This window comes from Magallana gigas, chromosome 1 (assembly GCF_963853765.1).
Source record: "Magallana gigas chromosome 1, xbMagGiga1.1, whole genome shotgun sequence".
NCBI lineage: Eukaryota > Metazoa > Mollusca > Bivalvia > Ostreida > Ostreidae > Magallana > Magallana gigas.
In genome coordinates this window covers 69,475,859-69,494,398 of record NC_088853.1, presented here as the reverse complement: position 1 = coordinate 69,494,398, position 18,540 = coordinate 69,475,859, and the positions used below count along the sequence as shown (strand labels likewise).

The window sequence follows — 18,540 nt, the reverse complement described above, 5'->3', positions numbered from 1 at the left end:
GTCATAATCGGTAAAAATACGAAAGAGTCCGTTGACAATTAGGTGATAAATTATGGTCTAACAATTAGTATGAAAACACGCCAGTCAGCATGTGTATTGCTGATAAGGTCGTTGTATCGACCATAGAAAAGATGACTTCAAACGAGAGTGCTAATAGTCCAGTTTTATCAACTTGTTTCTTTGTTTAAGGGCAAATCAATAATTTTTCCTTTAACATATAACGTTGCTTTATACAAACCAGCATACCAACAATACCCTTTGATTGGCGGTTGACGCCAGTAACGCTGTGGACGGACGTAAATCAAACCTGAGTTATTACGGAGGTCAATGTGCTGTATCATATAGTAAACAAACTGCCACCTGGTGGGTGAACCTGAACAGCATTCACAGCATCCATCACATTATCATCTACTTCAACCCTTTGGTATAGTTACAATAACACACAATATGTAAGGTTAATTTCAGATACATATATATTCTCTGTGATTTTAGTTGCAACGACATTCTTTACATGAGTAGGTCCTGTATATCACGTGTCCTTTGAACAGTCAATTAAATAAGTGTTTTGAATAAGTATATCTTTTTTTTACCACATTAAGTAGTGGGGTTTTATATTTAATGAAACATGTCACAATATATGGCTTCTTCTTTCTACACTTTGTTAGTTATTTCTGTTTTCGTCTTTTTGTTCCTAACAGTCTCGACCTTGAAAGTAGCAAGACAAAGATATACTTGGAAAAGGTATTTATAAAAAAAAGTAATTAAAGCCCTTACCTTCATGTGGACAGTATTTACATGTTTGTCTAGATTACATATGTGTACCATATCATATCAGCAGAATTACTCATTATTTTTCAGAATAAACTATTTATACGTATGTGTACATATTGTGTGTAGTAAACTTCTTTGCAAAATACTTAATTTAGATGAAAAAACTTAAAGTTATATTTCAAATAGGTAGAGCTTAATCAGGATGGAAACCTGTATGTAAATATACTTTTAAAATCCCATGATCATTTGGTCAAAAACTCGGTTTTTTTAGACCACTTGCAATAGTAAATATGTAGTAGGTTGCTGCTGAATCATCGGTTATATTTAAATCTGTTTTTCAAAGGTTACACGTGCTAATAAGTCTATGGTAGGTTGGTGCTGAAACATCAATGGAATCGAATGTTAGGATTCATTTGATGCGTATCTTCTCTTTTTCTGTTCTTCCATGTTTCTTTTTTCTTTGGAACATACGAGTGTTGTCCAAAAAGTATAATAATGTTTAAGTATAAAAGTCATAGCAATGTACATTTCTATATTAGAGTTATCATTATATACACAATGTCTATACAGGCTGCACGGCCCAGTCCGACGTTGAGTTATGATGCCGTTTCTATAACGTCCTGGTCAATCGCATGCTTAATAAAATATTGCTAGTGTCACTTGTAGATATGTAAACTTGAACTATTTCGATGTTTTTCCCGTGTCATCCATCATTTGTTTCGTTTGTATCGATGTTATACCTCAGTCGAAATTGAATTTTATGATGGCGCGCTGTTCCGTGCAATATGCCGACGTAGCTTTCTTTGGCGTTTTTAAAGACATGTTCTTGCCGAATATCTTATAAAAGTTCTCGGCTTCAAATGACGTATGAAAATAGCGTAGACCACACAGACTACATCACAACAGAAGCTTCAGATGTTTTGATATGTTTTATCAAAATTGTAAATATTTATATCTAATTAAAGACTCAATTTCAAAGTTTGGACAATTTTTACACTGGATCGTGCGTTCTTTACGCGACTATTGGTACATTAAAATTTAAATTTAATTATATGGAAAACATTCAAAATTTAACCCTTTAAGTCTGATTTGAAATTTTATGACAAACATTTCAATATACAATATGTATGTATAAACCCTTTAAATTGACAAAAACGCGATTGTCCACGAACTTCTTGTACAACCCTCGTATTTTTCGTTGTTTTCTGGTAAATTGATTCAACTCGTTTGAAGCAATGTAGATATGTCCCTCTGTTTAGCACACTGTTTATGGAATTGAAAAAAACACACCAGATTTTCAAATGAAGTGTATATTCGATTATTCCACACTAAATACACCATTGACATGTTTGTATCCTAAATATACGTTTTAAGCCTATCCCTATTTAATATTTATTATATTTTAAATAAAGTAGCTTGATGGTCGTGACAATTGTTTTAATACATTGACGTCCTTGAAAAGGAGACATTTAAATTAAAATATAGAAAAATACCTAAGTTGTAATGGTAAAATGCATGCATTTTTTTGTTTTAGAATAACAGTTTATAGCTATACTATTTATATCTTTAGGTACATCTGATGGATAATCTGTTGACCACCCATACTCCTTAACGTTTGACTGAATACAACTTCAAAAGATGTTTAACCATTATTATGGTTTACGTTTTAATTTATTACCGAATGGCGTGGCTGTAATTCTAAGAGCATTTACATAGTTTTATCCAATTCCTCTCCATTATAAATGTACGCCATTCACGTACTTATTATGGGCTAGATAAGCTTGAATCGATACGATGATTCAATATGTATTAATATTATTCATTTGTCTGAGCAATAAAGGAAAAAAATCTTCAACTAATCAGCCCAAGGATCACAGTTTTGAGATAGCGAGATATTGTCCTTATTACAAGAACTGCACAGCAAAGATGGTAAATTAATCTCTGAATTTTGCATGCAAAACAGAGCGCAATCACAATAATGTTATACAAAACGTTTGATTTATTTATTTACGCGTAAAATTATGTGTAAAATATATCTTAACTTTGCTTTATTTCTATTGTTCAATAATCGAAATTTACTTCTCTGAATATATGTGTGTATAGACATGCGGAGAGTCTTTCTGAGGCATAGTCATGTATATGGCATTTCTCTAGTTCTGGCTAGTGGGTTAAACTTTTAGCGCGGTTGATAGAGTGCTCGCATTCCAAAGAACCCGGATTCTAACCCCAGCAGAGGCAAAGTTTGTCCCTGTTACATAATCCTTGATGTTTAGTGCATATATTTAGAAAAGAACGATTCATGCATTTTTATTGAAAGAAAAGAACGGTTTATAACATATTTTATATCATGATCACATGGTGAAAACGCAATTTTATATGCAATTAAATACAATGTGAAACGATGCTGTTGACAACGCGTAGCCAACTACAAGTTAAGATTTATTGAGTCATTGACTTAATCCATTCTTCCACTGCCTACAGCAATCAAAGGGTAATCACAATTTATTGCATGTTTATAATGAAAATTTATCGATGTACCACTTTAAATAAATAACGAATATAAAAATCAAAACATAACCAATGCTGAATGCTACATATGTCTCATTTCTAAATTGCTCCATCATTGTATTTAAAGGGACACTTCTCGTTTAGTATCAGCACATCTATTACCGTAATGCTTCTTAAAATAATAGCAGAATATGTTTTTGTCCCTTTCCAACTGCTGATTTGTATCACAATGTCATACAATGAATTCAGTGGTCTCAAAGTTCATTTGATAGTCACTACAATCACTCCCGTCATTGGTGAGGCTCGCCTAGCCATACTGCTGAGGGTACATGTGATGAAGGATGTTTCACAAAAAGGTGTTATTATGTTGCTTTAATGTTGACTGAAAAAAGAAATATAACACTTGTTTACATACTGGCTTCATTCAAACAATACTTTACAGAAAAAAATACAGTAACAAAACTCATATTTCCGACTGTCTGCAGGATATCTCATTGCCATTTCAAGATTAAAAACAAGTGAAAAGCTGTCAATGTGAGAGCTAACCGGGTTTTCTTTTATGTGAATTGTATCCATAATCCATGTCAACCCGTATCCAATAAAATGGTGTACCCTTGATGCAATATTTCTAAAGTTCAAAACTTGTTTTTTTGTTGTGGTTTTTTTGATAAATTATCAGAAATCAAACTCCTAGCAATATGCACACCTCTGATATATGTACAATTGATCTGCAAAAGAACAACTTCCTATCTTGAAAACTGTAGGAGGAGTTATCCGTACAATGAGGGTACCCTTTTGGCAGCCGCCCGCCCGCCCGCCCACCCGCCATTTTCACCATTTTAATAACCGAATTTTTTCGTTGGAAAACCCGGTTAAGTAGGAAGAAAAAAGGAAACATACATATTTGAATATCATTAGCTTTAAAAGAAGAAAAATCTTCATACCTGATTAAAATTAAGCATTGCCAGTGGTGAAGCAGGTGCTCGTCTCCATACAACAGAGCTGACCGTTAACGTCTGAACAGAGAGCAGGACTAGGTCATAATACAACGTTGGTTAGTTGTTTTTAAGTGCTTACTATTTATTATAAATAAAGAAAAAAAAAGATAATGCAAATAAAGTTAATTTGTACTACAATTAAGTTTTATTGTTCTTACATATGGTAAATCATCTGTCGACGGGCGTGGAAATGGTACCAGTATCTACTACAATGATATTTTGGGTGCTTACTTTTTATATGGTTATTGATTTATAAAATAACAAAAACAAAACTTTTTCAAGTAAGGAGTTTTTGTGACATTTTGTATAAAAAAAAATTGCACAAAGTTATTTTTTTTCAATCTTAATTAATTAATATATTTATTTATTATTATTTCTTTCGAAGACGAGGTCGGGATATAATTTTTGCGTTTAACGACAATGTTTATGTACTCTAAATAATCGAATCTATCAGACAAAACATGCTATTTAAACTCAATTTTAATGTTTTCTTCGGAAATGCCATCTGAAAACACATGATTAATTTTTAAAAAATGATAAATACGTCCACACCTGTTGTTCTTCTACACATCTTGGTCTTGTTCCTAAGCTTAATACTTTAAGTACTCACGATTAATTAAAATATATTGACATTATCAATGGAAAGCAAAAACTTTGAACGCTTTAAAATAATAAAAAAGAAAAATGATGTGCGTTTGCGTTTTATATTGATGTATGCATAATAATAAATTATAAACGTATGATAAATAACAACAGTTAATATCACCTACATCTATAAAAAAATTGTTGATTTTTAATTGATGATTGAGATTAGAAATTACGCTCGTCGACAGGAAATTATATAACAATTTATACAAGTAATGCAACAGTCGCTGATTTGACAAGTCATAGTTTCCTTACATCGTCGGTTGTTGCAAAGCAAGTTGACTAAAGTTACATTTAAACATTGTAAATACTTTTTCATTTTAATGATCACAAAATGCTGGAATAACAAAAACACCCTCCACCCTAAAGAAAATAATAAATGATTAACAACAAAAAAATGAAACAAGATAATATATGAAAAAAGGACCCCCCCCCCCCCCACTATAAAAAAACACACAAATAAACACATCAAAACAACCCCGCAAAACATTGTTATGTTGAATTTTAAAAGTTTTAATAATTGTTTTAAACGTTTAAATTAAGCAACATACTCTTTATTCGTTCAATCTGCAGATAGCTGCATTTTTCTTCTTCTAAATTTTAGGTATTTATAAATCAATCTTCTTACTTCAACTCCCAACACACTTCTTAAATCAAATATAAAGGAATTAAACAATCAATATAAATCAAAACAATCTAATGGCTTGATTTCGATTCACCACAGTGTCTTCCAGGAAGCTATGAAGCAATCGTCTGTATGGTCTTAAATATATTTAGTGAAATAACATCTGCTATATTTTCATTTTTAGTTTAGAATTATCTTCATATCATTTACGCGGGTATGTTAAGGCAACTCCGAGTTTCATGGCCGTCAAAATTATGATCAATTTAAAAAGTGTTTATTTTTATGAAAACAGTGCGGAATATTAATACCAAGTGAATGTTTTCACCAAGATTTTATTTTTCTACTTCGGAATCGATCTTTGAAGCTGCCGTACCATGGTATCACGTGACAGTTAAAAATAGATCACTTTTTTACCTTAAGAAAAAATCAAAAAGTGTAACACTACCCCGAAGTTCATTTGTATGTTTGCTACAATAATTCGATCGGCAATTAGTTCATGTTTATTAGTATTACTGTTAGAATCCTATTGTTAATCGCATAAAATAAATATTGTAAATATTTATCGGAAATCCTCTCACCTTCTATAATTTCATTGAAAATACTACGTATTTTTCGTTTAAAACAACGAAGCACAGGATTCTAGCAGCACTTTTCAAGTAGTTTAGGTCATATACCGTTGATATTTACCAAAGTCATATTTCATAATATCCGGGGTAGTGTTACACTTTTGTCTTTTTTTGTACACACTGACAGACGAAAGGCTGGTCAAGCCATATAAATGTCGATCTGCTTACCTTATAAAACTCGCTGAATAAACAAAATATCCATGCCTGTATTATCCTGATTATATCCTATCTGACACTCATCTAAATCTTAGGCATCTGTATTGAAAAAGTCTTATTTCGTCATTGTTTACACTGCATTCCGATGATTTGTCTCCCGACATGATCTTCGCTATTAAACTTGCTTGTGACGTCATCAATGATAATTATACGTAATAGAGAGAAATCGAAGATATATTCAGTCAGAAGAGTTTCTAGTGATATTTTATGCCTGTAGTTTTTTAAATTTAAACCAGAGATAAAGTTAAAATCGACAAGTTTCTGAGTAAAATATGACATCATGCTGCTTATTGTGACGTCATATTGATCAGAGGAATTTGATCGCTGAGAGTAACCTTATCATACCCGCGTATTAGTCCAGTCATTCTAGCCAAAATATGACCAAACCTCAAACTAATTGCAACAGAATGTGCTTCTAGTTTTCCAAGCTGGTTTTGGCGAACTGTTGAACATAAAAAAAATCGAGAATGTTTGGATGAAGGGAAATTGTTAATTTGGGGTGAAAACCTTGATTTTTGGTGAAAAATCTCTGAAAACTGGTAATTTGCCGTGACTCAAAAAAACAAAAATAGCAACTCGCATAATTTTTAATGAAGTTAATAGATATTATTACAGTAATGATTTATTTAAACGTTGATGAACTGAAAAGATCAGGAAATTGAAAATTTTGGGTGAACACTGGATTTTGATGAAAAATCGCCGAAAACTGGAAATTTGTTGTAACTAAAAAACGAAAATAGCAACGTACATAATTTTTTAATCAAGTCAATAGATCTTATAACAATGATAAAAAAAATTAAACTATGATGATTTTTGAAGTATAGAAAGTGATAATTTTGGGTGAAAATGTTAGTATTTTTGATAAAAACTGGGAATTTATGTTTTCTTAATAAAGATTTAATTATATCATGAGTCTTCAAATTAATTTTATATATATGTTAAGTCTTTAGATGGATCAAATAATGACCAATTCGTAAATTCAATAGATCTTATAACAACAATAAAAAACGATTGACCGGTATGATACTTTTTTTCAAACCAAAATATTTACTTTAAATGATAACAAAACCATGGAATTGTTTTACCGAAACCCCTTAATTATGCTTATTATGTTTTTGCGTATTCTACATAAATCTTTAGAAGTTGATTGTCACTTAATCGTCCATGTCAACTGTTTTGCTAGAATTTGTACAACCAGTTCCTTTACATTCGCCACAAGCTACTGAACATTCAAGTCCGTTTTTTCTACAAGTACATCTTTTAGTGTCACAGTTTGTCTTACAATTGCATCGAATAATGACCAGCAATTTAGAGGGAGCTGCGTCCATTGTACACTTAACTGGAACAAGGTTTCCATTAGCGACTTTCCAACCCCATTCACACGGATTTAGATTGTCCTTGTTCATCCATATTTCATCTGAAGATAAGCCCTTTGGCTATGAAATGACGCCGCATTTGATGTTGGCGGCAAAGTATGAATTTGTTTGTCAATACTCTTGCAGCAAACTTCCTGTAGCGAAGAACATTCAGTCCTTCATATGGAGCACCATTATATAAAGAGGAAATAATGTTTTCACCAGCAGAAATAACATCATCCTTTGCGTTAGCATTGCATAGTAACTGTGCCTGAGTCTTGAGGAAGTCATGTTCTCCAAATTTCTTTAGGGTCGCTGCCTTACTGACACCGAACATTCTTGAAGTTGTGTCACAACAACTGATAGCATGAATTAAAGGTAGCAATGTACATAGCCCCTCACCAAGCAGCAAGTTGGTCTTCAAAATATCCCATATTTTTATATGTGTGTTTACTTTTGACATTGCCGGATTTGAATATTATCGAATTTGATGTAACGTCCGCATGATGAAGGAGTAGTACCAAAAGATCAGTGTCCTCTCCAAGCAAAACAGTTGGTTTTGTTTTCGCCGATTCGATGGCAGTAAGGGCTATCAATACATCAGCATCGGCATCTGCGTGTTTTGTTTTGATTCCCTTTTCTACCATCTTTGCACTCAAGAGATTAATAAAGTTTTGCTTCTTCTCAATGTTTGCTAGAAAAATTTATTTTTTAGATTTGAAAGGAGTTCTATATGTGAATGAAACCTTTGTGCCTATGATTCCTTTGGTGCGCCGCTGGTAAGTGGCATCTTTTGTATCTGGACCCGAAGCATATCCATCAAATACAACTATAGCTTTACTGTATTTCTGTTCTACGCTGTCAAATTACCTTTGACAAATTTCACCGAAAGAAAGTCCGCTTATCCAGTGTATAAGATGGAGAAGAAAGCCGCCACCAATAACATACTGAGTTTCGTCATTTTCGCTCATTTCAAATGCGCAACAATCGCCCTTTCCCCAAATAGCATCTGCAAGACTAGCTGCAGGTCTGTAGCTCCCGGTCTGAAAAAATTCGGATGGACGACCTGGGAGCTACAGTGCCTCCCATAATAAAAATCTGCAATTTACGGCGCACAAAAAAGTGCGCTAGCTTTGGACTGATTAACTTTATTTCCAAACACATTCTGTACAAATATTTGATTCCAAAAAATTCCTCGGACATTTTACTACAGATATTGTCACTTCACTTGCCTCTGATATTCTTTTAAACACCATCACCAGTCCCGTAAAGTGAAATGGAGCAGTTTGTTTACACGTGAAATGGCGACTCTCGATCTCGACGTAAATTAATATACTTAGTTTTTTCGAGGTCGGTTAGCATGTTTAATAAAAAGTCTGAGGCCAGTAAAGTGATGTTATCAGTGGTAAATTTCCTAAAAAAATGAATGGTACTAACTGTTTTTACACAATTTGCGTGCAAATAAGGTTAATCAGTTCAAATATAGCGCAATTTTTTTTGCGTCGTAAATTGCAGATTTTTACTATGGGAGGCACTGTAGCTCCCAGGTCGTCCATCCGAATTTTTTTCAGACCGGGAGCTACAGACCTGCAGCTACTGCAAGACTAGACTTTTGTGCTGTTCGCATGAGACCATTTGGATTTAAAAATTGAGCTCCTTGACTCCCCACCTTCTTTATGTTGGTCACTTGTTCCATAATTGACTCCAGTAAACTCTTGCAAAGCATTGTTCATTTCCGCGCAGTATGGCATAGATAAAATCCATTGGGCTCGCTGACCCTCTGACATACCTCTTCCTCGAGTCATACCGCCTGTCGTCTTTAAGCTTCTCATTAAATATTCATTTTTTATCATTTTACTTTTTTTGAAATTGTCTCATCCTGTCCTCCCTATTTTTTTTATATCATCCTAGCCCCCATACTAACATGAAAAAATAAATGGTAGCTCCATAACACAATTTGTCTGCATCGATTTTGTATTTAATTATCGGTAGAACTTTATTTTTCCATGAATTAAATTTAGTTAGATTGTAACCTTTTTGGCACTATCGGCGTTCCATAGTTTTTTTTTTCGTCAGCAACTCCTGGCAATAAGAATAAAGTTCCCTTTTTACGGGACTATTTAATGTATGTAATGTATATACTGTAGTCCAAATATAAAAAAAACAGAGCTGTTTTGTATGTGATTTCTGGTTTAGAAACCTCGGCAAACCGAAATGAGCTCATTTCTGCCGCGTACTACATTTTGACGTTTCCCGTGTATTTACGCCTTTTAAAAACATCCAAAATACCTTGCATGGTAGCGTTAACTCTTAAGAACGTTAAATACGTATTAAACTTTTATATAAAAGTTTTATATTAACTTACCAGAATGAAAAGGATGGAACCTAGATGCGTCGTCTGCAGTTGACCATTACGAGTTGTCTCCCATATCGTCACTCTTAATCTACGGGCGCCATATCTTTCCATAATATTTGAAGTAAAATCTAGATTTTTGGGGGCCAAAATTGACGACTTTCCCCTATTTCGATTTTTCTCGATTTTTGATATGTTTTTTATACGTTATATTTCTCACGAATTCCACAAAAAACATTTCTGTTGCAATTAGTTTGAGGTATAACCATAGAATGACTGGACTATATTTAGTGACCAATCGGGTCGTCATCCGTGTACGCGGGCATGTTAAGGCTTCCCGATGCGATATGTAGAAAGTCACTTGTCTGTACTTCATACGATATGACGTCATAATTAACTTTGACGTCACGATCTGCATTCCTGTCGATAGTTCTCAGGGAATATATCTTAACGTTAAAAGTGAATTATATCAAACCAGTATAATACCGCATGTTTCCTTCATATAGATGCTGCAGTTAATTCTAGACGTACAGAATTCATTCATATTAAAAACCAGTATCAAATAATCGGCAGTTTTAAAGCTTCATTTTAAGTAAAAGACTATTCATAAACTAGTGGTTTGGAGACTCTCCCTGCTACGTGTAAACAACTGAATGAAGAAATTTTAATGCATGTAAAACCAGCTTGGCGCAGGTGAAAGATCAACACAATTTTAGAATATTTTACGTAAAATTGGTAGAGAATATAAGTACCAATGTGAATCGTGCTGCGGAAACCTACGGATTTACCCCAATTTTTGGTAAATCGCTTTTGATTAGTAAAAATGTGCATTATTTTGATGATTTTGTGGAATGTTTCAACAATATCTTCTATAAACGAAATATCTATTTCTTTCCCAAGCAAGAACTTCAAAGTTTATGACTTAACAAAGGATTTTTCTTAAAAATATGTATGATTTAATGTCATTAATCACCTGCGCCGCTGCGTTTTAACTAGATCATTTGCAATATTAGGATTCGCCTGTCACGTGATTACGAAGTATATATGACGTCACAAAAATGCATCAAATATAATGTTTAACATCGATGTCAATAAATGTAACATAGATTTAAAGAAATACTCCCGGTAAAATTATTTTTGCCATGAATCAAATAATATCGTTTTCCAGTCGTATTTTAGCATCGGGACGCCTTAACAATGCTGCGTAGCAAAAGGTTTTTTTTTTAAAGTGAGGACAAATAAATCAAAATGTTATATCATAACTAAATGAACAAAAAATATATATTTAGGATGAATAACAACTTAAAATAAACTGTGAACATTCAAGTTCCAAGTTAAAAGTATAGGTCTTATTGATATCTATTTTATGAGAGACACCATCACTAAGTTGCCTACAAAAACAGAAATAAATTTTAAATCTAGGATATGAATAACATTAAAACAGTTATTTAAGTAATATATAGGAATAAAGTTTTATGTTATGCATTCCATGTAAGTCATTATAATATGCATCATTCAGAAAAAAAAAACAAAAAAAAAAAAAAACAAAAAACAAAAAAAAATCCCACAAAAAACATAATCAAAATAATTCATGAACACTTAACCACAATGCACTAGGTGTATTATCTCCGGTTTGTTAATGTATACTTGGAAACACTACACATAACTCGATAAGGTGCAGGTTTGCGCAAATGAATGAAATTGAAAACTAATCGAGGTCATTCAGATTTTTTTAGACAAGAAATTGTGAACATTCTGGTATATACTGAATATTAACGCATTATATTTTATAATTATATGCATTATTTACAAAATTACTTACCCAGGATACACTGGGCGTTTGTCCCACGCTGGTTTATGCATACTTGGTGACTCCGTACACAAACTCAATAAACTCAATATCGTCCAGTTTTGCACAAATGTATTAAATTAAAAATAAAATGAGGTCATTCAGACCTTTAAAAATTAAAAAGTCCGGAATATACCGAATACTAGCGTATAACGCTGCAGTAGACAACCTAGATCAAACCACACAGTGGAACGATGTCAACACATACTTGTAAACAAATCACGGCATATGATGTAATAACACAAACAAGCCTAAGTACCTTTGAATACCAGCGAATTAATGTAAAAATAAAAGTTGTGTATTCTTTATCTTATTGATACATGTGTAAATTATTGAAAAAATATCATTTGTACTTGTTATTTATGATTTTTTTTCCTTTTTCATTTAATAATATATTGCGTTTAACTGAAATTATATTAATTGAATTGAAATAGTATTTTGATATAAACGGCATTACTTTTTTTTTTTATAAAAATTATAATAAGTAAATTTAAAAAAAGTATGTATGTGAACAAACTAACTTTTTTGACAAAAGTATCCAATCCAGCCAGGACGGCAGCCATAATCACATGAACCACTGACATCGTTACAACCATCACATGTGTAACTGTTGATACATGTCTCAGAACAGTCTTGTCCGAAATATCTAATGGGACAAGCTTGCAAAATGTACAATTTAATATAATATAACATAATGTAATATCTATCTATCTATCTATCTATCTATCTACGTTGGGGTTTAAAGGAACCATATGGAATCGTGAGTTACATGCAATTCCATGAAAACACAGATATTAGTTAGCATGTACCTATTCAAATATCTAAACAATGAAAAATAGTAACCCCCCCCCCCCCCTAAAAAAATGAAAATACTGGAGAATTTTATTTACAAATTAAATTTTATTACATAAAGTGACGTCATGACTGAAAAGTTGAATGTTGAATGTCGTGTTTATGTCAAAATATAAGTAATCACAGAACTCTAATAAAGTATTTTGGTGTGGTTTATTGGGAATTGAACAAAGGAATATTGGATATGATGCTAATTTTATCAATCATTTAATTAAAAATATGTAATTTTGCTTTATTTCTCTGCCAGACTTTCCTCCGTCGTCGTTTACGATATAAATATCCGACTAGAACAACACAACAACGTGTATATTAAACTTCAAATAAAACATGTATTAATTAGTGCTGAAACAAAAGTTCGAATATTAGCGAATGAATAGTAAATTTCTAATATTCGAATGTATATTTAGAATTCGAATATTCGATCACATGTTAAACACCCAAATCAAGCACTGTAAACTATGCAGCATCGTGTTATTTCATTTTACTTGGAACGAAAGTAAATATAAAGCTATGACTGCCATGCTTGGTAGAGTCTATTACTTAACCCAGTAATAGACTCTTCCCCCATGCTTGTTTACCTTGAAAGTAAAAGCAGGGTCTACATCGAATGGAGACAAACATTCTGGATTTTTCAATTCATATTAGACGCTGAAGAAAAATATTGCTTATCTGTTTGAAAGAGTGTGAGCTACGGAGAATTAATATAGAATTAATAAGTTTTTAATAAGTTTTTAAAAAAGATACCTCGATATAATTTGTTTTTTTTTTTAAATAAACAGAAGATTTCCGGAGTATGAGCGTTATCAGTTTTCTGTTTAATACTATATCAAACATGGCGGAAATATTTGGACTGACTTATGAAGTAACGTATCGGTCTCATCCAGGAGTCAGGACTGCAGTATATTATTAGAGAAGTAATAAATCTTTTGATTGTAGTTGATGGAGATTTTTAAAAAATCAGTATATTATTATTTGCTTAAAAATTAAATGCGCACCCAATTCAGTGGATACTCATGCATTAAGTGTCAACTTCAAACTGACATGTTTAAGCAGTCTACACATACACCCACTTAGTAATACAAACTATCATATATGCTTAATACATTGTCTATGACGTCTACGAATATTCGAATACGAATCGAATAGCACTCACGAATATTCGAATACTGATTTATGGTATTCGTTTCAGCACTAGTATTAATAGTGTAATTAATGCTTAACTTGAAAAGTGCTGCTTGAAATCCGTATTCTGTGTTGCTTTGATGCAACATGCCGTTTTCCGTGCAAAAGTTAGGAAGGTTTAAATAAGAAAGAGAAGAATATCTATTTAACTGAGGAGAATATAGGATTCTAGAAGCGATGTTGACAAAACCGTGATCTTTTGCCTTCCATTGATATGTTTATTGTTTTGTGGAAACCAGGGGGTTGTTGTTCTATCTCATTTTATAGTAAAGAATATACGTAAGCTATTTTAGTTATCACGTAATAATGAACCGATGTGGCAATAATGTACTTTCCGAATTTATTGCATTGTCATCTTTTTCAAAGGATAATACCAAGTAATTGGAGTGATTCAAAACAGTTATTCAACCTTACGATTTTGTATGTAATAATCAAAATAAGACCCTGAATTGCCCATATGCTTCCTTCACCTTCCCGCGTTTTTATCTAACTATCTCTATCATTTTATATATCTAATCTCTCAATGGTATATCCATGTAAATGTATGGTAGGGTTACTCTTCCACTTACGAGTTTTACACAAGTCTCCTTGATAATCGGGATCACATCCAGTCAAACATGTCCCATTAATATTGGAACACTGTTTTACATCACGGCAATGTCCACATGTTTTACTGCATTCGGATCCATACTTTCCTTTATCACAAGCTATAAATTGAAAAAAAAAATATTCCTATTAATGATACTAAAACAATGTCAAAAAGGTAAATTTTCGAATAATTTTGAAAGATATTCTCAATAGCAAACGTATGTTTATTAACAATGAGCAAATGAAACAAAACACTTACGTGTTTTACACAGATTTTAACTAATGTAAACTAATAAAAAGATACTTAGATTTTAAAGTGCATTAAAAAATGATTTTCAAAAGAAATTAACGTTATATGAGTTTTTTAAGCGTTCATTCCTTAAAGGGTGCTGGCAAGAAAAGCGAGCTAAAAAAACAGTGCGCGAATAGAAAACAAAACCAAACTATGCATTAACAGAGTGCCTAATAATCAAAACATTAACCATCAGCTCTACCTACAATTTTAGATGTGATTTGTTCAGCTGTAAACTGTTGTTTTTTAAGGAAAAAATTCATATATTTTACCATTTAAATGTGATTTTCCTTAATTTTGTAATATAAAGCTTTTCTTCTGAAGGAGATTAAAGCAGACTAAAATGGCCAAGACCATCGACCCCTCTTAAATCTATTCATAAGTTATCTAGTATTCAAAACGCGGTATTGATAAAGAGAATTCTGCTTATACCACATGGTAAGGTTTGTCGTGTGTTTTTGAGCATTGAATGTCGTATATATAAGGAAAAATATGAACTGAATGTAAACATTTAATTAATTGCTACACAACTTTTTGCATAATTAAACACAAAATATCCTAGATAATTTTACAATGTGAAATATCACTGACAGATTTTTAATTGCATACGTCGCACTGTTAATTGCAAAGATTTTAAATGTTAAGACTATAGCCGTACAATATTAATCATGTTTTGTTTTGTTTAGAGTTGCACATAGGCAGTTTTACCTAGTTCACATCGGTAACCTTGATATCCAGGTTTACAGCCACGACAGGTGCCCGTCTCTATGTGACAGTATTGACAGTTAACGTCTGGACAGGGGAGGATATTGTTTGACCCGTAACATCCGGTAGCAGGACAACCTTTGATTTGAATAAGATACTTAAGGGTTTTAAAATATGCACCATGCGATAAAGCAATTCATGTTTATATGGTTTATATAAGATTTCAATGTACAACCGTGTGGATTTAAAATGGACAGTTACATAAAACTGTCTTTGGTTACTTTAATCCACAGCTTTAAAAAAAAATAATTTGCAATTAGATTCTTATCGTGCGAGGAAAAATACAAACACTGAGACTTTCACAAACAAACAAATGACCATATGCCATCATTTATTAAATTTTCATTGATATATCACGTCATGTACCATAACTAATTCTGATCATACTTTGAAAGCGGTATTAATTTACATTACACTCACCATACACCTCCAGCTCACAGAGGTCAGTGTTAACACCATTAGAGTAATAGTTAGGATAGGTTTCTCCTGGTCGTCTCTCGTTGTAATACATGACGTACTGTCCATGTACAGGACAGGCGGTGGTGAAGACAACAGGTATTGTGTCCAGTGTAAAGTTGTCGTCCTTGTAACACAGTGTTCCCTGTAGTCTGTCTGTTGTATTGGAGACATACACAGAAAATCCAAGGAAATACTTAGTGAGGAAATTAGAAGGACCTGCATAATATGTTAATCGATTATTGATGGACGTACATAACAATGTAGACAAAGAAAGTTTAACAAACATATGGTGTCAAAGACAACGTATCATGGTTTTTTCTGTATAAAAGGGTACACAGTATTGTGTTTGTTGTACTTTTTAAACATTGTAAAAAAATGAAGAGTTTGCAGTAAAATTAGATTACTATTGTACCCATATATAAATCGTGTTGGATTTGCTTGTTTAGCTTAAAAAACAAACATAAGATGAACGGTATTTCATACATTTAAGAAATGAACTCAATGTCTACCCAAGTTATACTCGTATAACCTGGGTTGGGGCAATTTACGCTTTATAATCCGCGAAGCGGATTATAAAAAAGCGTAAATTGCTCCAACCAAGGTTATACGAGTATAACTTGGGTAGATATTGAGTTCATTCCTTATAATTAATTTTCTGGAATTTGCTGTACAAATTGAGTCCGTTTTACTTTTAAAAATGATATAAATCTGTTCAAAATTCAAACGTAACGTCAAGTGAATTAGTACGTTGGTGCATTGTGACGTGTCTTGTGACGTGCAAACAGGTTATACAAATTTAACTAAATTTTTTTATCCAATCAAATGCCGCGTTGCAACCAGAATTAAATTATTCTGTTTTACTGTAGTCTGTCTATTGTATCGAGTACGTACGAAGTAATCGCACACAGCACTGTTGACATTAAATGAATTTGCAGTAAACATTCAAAATAATATTTATTTCTTCTTTTGGATTTTTTGATTAATAATAATTATTGAAGTTCCTAAATCGCATTCGTTGTATTAAAGACGTGCACGATATGTCTATATAATATACCTTACATGTAGGAGGCAGAAATAAAATCAAAATAAGGAAATTAGCGTCTGTTTACAAAGAGCAGATTTAAACGTATTATCAAACAGTTTAATCTTAGTTCTTAACATCCATCAACTCATATTGGGTATTCACGGGTTAGTCATAAAGAAGTCTTTCGTCCTTAAGAAGCTTTTAATTCAAGAAAAAACGGTTTGTATTTATTATCATACGTTTAGTGATTCACAATAGGATTCACAATATAAGTACATGTCCTTTATCGTGCTAACACCTACTGCGACTCTGGACTTATTAATCGTTGCATAGTCATAGTACGAATTTTTTTCTTAGGATTCTAACACAGTATTATTTCTAGGTAAAACTGCACGTTCAAAGATATCTGCGCAGAAATGTTCTGTAGAAATAGCTTATTTCATGAAAAATCGTAGACTTAAATAATACTCACTTACATGTAGGCCTAATAGTAAGAAATTCCTGATACATTTCATAGACTTTAAATTTTATGCCTACATATAGCAGATGTTTAAACGCCGTTTAGATTGCAGTTGTTCAACATCCATCAAATGATACTGAGTATTAACACCTTTCTAAAAAAGAAGCAGTGTACCCAAGGAGAACGTTCTGTTTACATTGTAAACCATTTCTTCACACCGCGGCTTACAAGAGAAGTGAGGGTCCTTTATCGTGCTAACATCTACCGTGACACTGGGCATATCTAACGTTAAATTGTTACGGTATTGATCTATTTCAGTAGTTATAAGTAGATTTCAGGTTTAAGCATGTTGCATTACTGATCAGTTTAATACTGATGTGATATAGTGTCGTAATAATCAGTTGTTTTTCAGACGTATATAAAGTAATTAATATACTAGATATTTAAATTTACATCGTTCAACATTTCATAAAATACCCAATGTGCTTGAATTTTTACTTTATTTTAATATTGATATTACTTATAATAATCAAAATAACAAACTCATCATCTTGTTAGTCGGAGAGTTGAATTGTTGTTGAGGTTGAGAAGATGTAATTCTAGAGGTTTAATTTCATGAAAACAATTTAATGAAGATAAGTTTCACACACTTTTGGGTTTTATAATATTGTTTCATACGTATAACGTATTGATGTTTTGTCGTATTTTATTTCAGAACACAATATTCTGATAGACTGTGATACTCTTATAAGAATTTGGGTGATATGTGGGGCTAAACAGTAAATGTATCGATACAGCTATAGTCGAAGGATATTTATATCTTACTGGACTCTTAGTAAATGTGACTATACCCCATGGTTTATTCTCCGTCATGAAGTAGATGGTGATGTGGTGTATGCTGTGGATGGTGGTCAGGTTCACCCACCAGGTGGCGGTTTGTCTGTCCAGTGATACAGCGCATTGTCCTCCCCA

The 18,540-nt window shown here is 32.5% G+C and overlaps 1 long non-coding RNA gene across 1 annotated transcript; it reads right to left on the bottom strand.

The window, feature by feature from the left end:
- Positions 1-3,103: 3,103 nt before the first annotated feature.
- Positions 3,104-4,620, bottom strand: LOC136273082 (uncharacterized). Its single transcript, XR_010711259.1, has 3 exons — positions 4,436-4,620; positions 4,224-4,312; positions 3,104-3,661 (listed from the first exon to the last, which is right to left on the bottom strand). It is a non-coding gene; the product is annotated as an uncharacterized lncRNA (long non-coding RNA).
- Positions 4,621-18,540: the final 13,920 nt, after the last annotated feature.